The sequence below is a fragment of the Notamacropus eugenii genome, chromosome 3, assembly GCF_028372415.1.
Source record: "Notamacropus eugenii isolate mMacEug1 chromosome 3, mMacEug1.pri_v2, whole genome shotgun sequence".
In the NCBI taxonomy this organism is placed as follows: domain Eukaryota; kingdom Metazoa; phylum Chordata; class Mammalia; order Diprotodontia; family Macropodidae; genus Notamacropus; species Notamacropus eugenii.
This window is the reverse complement of record NC_092874.1, coordinates 275,398,516-275,402,068: the sequence shown is the minus strand read 5'-3', so window position 1 is coordinate 275,402,068 and position 3,553 is coordinate 275,398,516.

Below are 3,553 nucleotides of genomic sequence, written 5' to 3'. Positions count from 1 at the left end.
CATACCCTGTCTCTCGGTAACTGCACAGCCATTTAATTGATCTGTTGGCATCTGTGTGCATTTTTCTTTGCTAATGGGAAATGGGCTTAATTACTATTGCTCTGTTGGAGGACTGGTCTTAACAGTCCAGAGAAGGAACTTGATTTTGAAAGGGGAAAAACAGCCTGAAAGAGAACGCAGCAGTTATATGAGTTTTTCTTTTTCTCTGAATCAAAGTGAGGAAAAAAACAACCCAAAAAGTATGGATACTTACAGCTTTTAGCCATGGTCTGAATGTTTGTGAAGAAATGTATCTAACCTAGTTGTGTCAGATTGTATTATAGAACCATGGAATTCTCAATCTGGAAAGGACCTCGGAATTGCAGGATTTTCAAAAAGCATATAATAAAGGTCAGGATGAATTGGATAATAGACTAGTTTAATCATGTAAAGCTAACTATGTAAGAGATATTGCATGGGTGACTAAATATGGTTACAGCAGAATATAATTTATTCAAGCATCACTCCACATTTTTATAACCACGTTTGGGACAAGAAGATGAGAAAGGGGAAAAACTGGCTATCATCTTTTCCATGATGTGGTTGAGGAGAGCAAATTTGGGACTAATTGTGCAAATGAGCTGAAAATAATATTTTAATGAAAATCACATTATACAATAGCAGTCCAAGAGATTACCACATGAGTCTGACGAGAACTTTGGTAAGATTTTCTTTGGCATCACACATGTACTAACTTGGTAAGATTTTTAAATAGCTGAGAACATCAAATCTCTTGATTTACTGTCTTGGACAAGCCAATCTAAAATTGTAATTTGAATTTAATGGTGAGTGCCTTTAAATATACACAAACTCTTCAGTTCACAAAAACAAATGTGACATTATGGAGTTTGGACTTTGAAAACAATGTGAGTTTTGAAATAACTGAAAACAAAACCTGCAAACACAGCAGTACCTAGCAGGCAGCTTGATCCTGGCTAAGTGGGTCATGCCTCAATATGGAATCTTCATTACGAAAGATTTGGTCCGTGGAATTCTACACAAAACAATTACTTAATGTCTTAGATTTCCTTGCAAGCCAGGTGTCTTCATTGTTCAGCTGTTTCTTTTTGTTTTGCTTTTTAACCTCTTGCAGCAACACACCCCATTTTCAAAACACACAAACAAGTACAACTATCTCCTGCAAAAAATTTATGGCTTAAAGTTTTCCCAAAGACCCCAAGCACATGTGCAGAGGGTCAGGATTCATAGAATCATAAAATAGTAGAGTTATAAGAAGCTCTAAATGTGATATAATCCAATCTCTTACCCAGTGCAGAAATACCTTCCAAAGCATACATGAGAATGCCCACTCCTTTAAGATCGTAATTGTTTTAGTTTTTGAGCTAAAGGCAGTGACTTACACACTGCAGGTGCTTAATTAGTGTTTACTCACTTGAATTCCTGATAAGTCATCATCTATTTTGAATACTTTCATAATAGGGGGTCTCACTACCTTATAATTCAGCCCATTCTAATGGTGGAAAAATCTGTGCTAGAAAATTATTTCCTTTCTTGAGGAAAAACCTAACTGCCTCATAAGCATAAAGTAATGTATAAATGTGTTGCTGTTATCATAAATATGAAAAACCATTCTTCTTCTTATTAATCACATTCTCTTAATTTTTTAATAAGTTCAGGTAGACGTCTCTTCCTGGGACCAATTGGAAAGCTGCCATTATTCTTAGATTTTAGATATTTTTCTTTTTATTATTATTAACAATTAAGACTATAATTGTTATAAGTTCTTCTCTCTCCAATGACCCAAAATGTCTGATCCCTCTTCCACATGATAGCCCTAGAATACTGTTGGTCATAATTTCCCAAAGACCTCTCTTCTTCAGACTAAACATCTATAACATTGTCAAGACCTAGACTTCTAACCTCTCACTGCTCTGGTTTCCCCGTCCTAGGGTGCCCTCCGGTTCATCATTGTCCTTAAAATAAAGAGCCCAGAACTGGACCAAAGATCCCAGTGGGGTCTGGCCAGAAAGTCCACCACCTTCTTTGCTCTGGATACCATGATTTCTGGAGACCTGCCCAAGATTTTTCTGAGTCTGTTTATTTCATTTTTTATGAATTTGTCACCCTGTTGGTATTATGTGTTCTCATCTGAACTACCACCCAGCCAGATCTCACATCTTCAGTGGCTCTTATAAGGGGCAATTGATTTTTTTTAACCTAAAGGCAACTTCCTATTTAACACTATTCACTTTTCCCTTATTCATTCCAGCCCAACTTGCCAAGGTCATTTTGAATCTTAATGTCATCATCCATCCTATTAGCCATTTCTTCCAGCTTCCTGGTAAATGGGATTGCCATCTCCTGTCAGTATTTTCATCAAAATCATTGCTAAGATGTTGAAAAAAGCACCAAGAATAATGCTATTTAACATGACTCTCAAGTTAAAGAGGCTACCACGGTACAGGGGAAAGATTACTAGATTCAAGGTTTTAAAACCAGAGTTCAAACCCCACCCCTGACTTGTAATAGGTCTTAGTAACTCTATGGCTTTGTTTCTCTAGTCCTCAGTTTCTCAGAAAATGAGAGGCTTGGACAAAGGTCGTTTCTAGCTCTAAGTCTATAATTCTATGATCCTTCAACTAATTACTCCATAACTGATCAATATTCTTGGGAAATGGTTGTTTAACCTGAAAGCTAACTTGAACTAGAAATTGTCAGAGCAAACCTAGGGAGGTAGAATGAAGCTATGGGGAAAGGGTTGACTTTGAAGTCAGAGGGCTTGAGATCCATTTCTCACTCTGCCACTTAACAATTGTGTGACTTTAGGCTAGTCACTTAACCTCTGAAGCACTCCGTTTACTTGACTGTATAATGAAGAAGAGGCTGGGCTAGATGATCTCCACGTTCTCATCAACCTCTAAATCCATGACCCTTATAATCTGGTTGCTGGACCTACTGCCCCAGTGAAGGGGAAATATCAGATAAGGAGTAAAACCCCTTTGTAGAATGTTCAGGATTATTAGAATGTAAACTTAAACTTCGGCTGCATTCCATTCCCTTTCTCTCTTTTCTAAGAGAAGTGACAATGGACTGCCTCAGACCATTTATTTGCATTGTCCATTTTGTTCTTCATGAACCTGCCTTCAGAATACAAGCTGTAGCACTCTTAGAGCAATCATTTTTAAGATTGGATATTGATGATGAGGGAAATTTTGTGACTTTATTGGTGTAAGGAAATCCCAGAAGAGGAAATTCCCTCTGCAAACATAGATTGTCAACCAGTATCCAGTTGGTAATTATAGTGTTGTTGGGAGCTCTTGAGATGTTTAGACTTGTCCAAGTTCATACCACAAACACTGCCAATATGTGTCAGAGGTGGGACGCAAGTCTAGCACTCTTTACTAGTCCGGTCCAACATTCTTTCCACTATACCATAAGATTTCATCACCTGTCCCCCATGACTTATGGTCAACTCCCCTTGGAAGTCCCATAAAAAAACCATGCATGTCAAAAAAATGAAAAACTAGCATGTCAGAAAGCATCATCCAGTTCC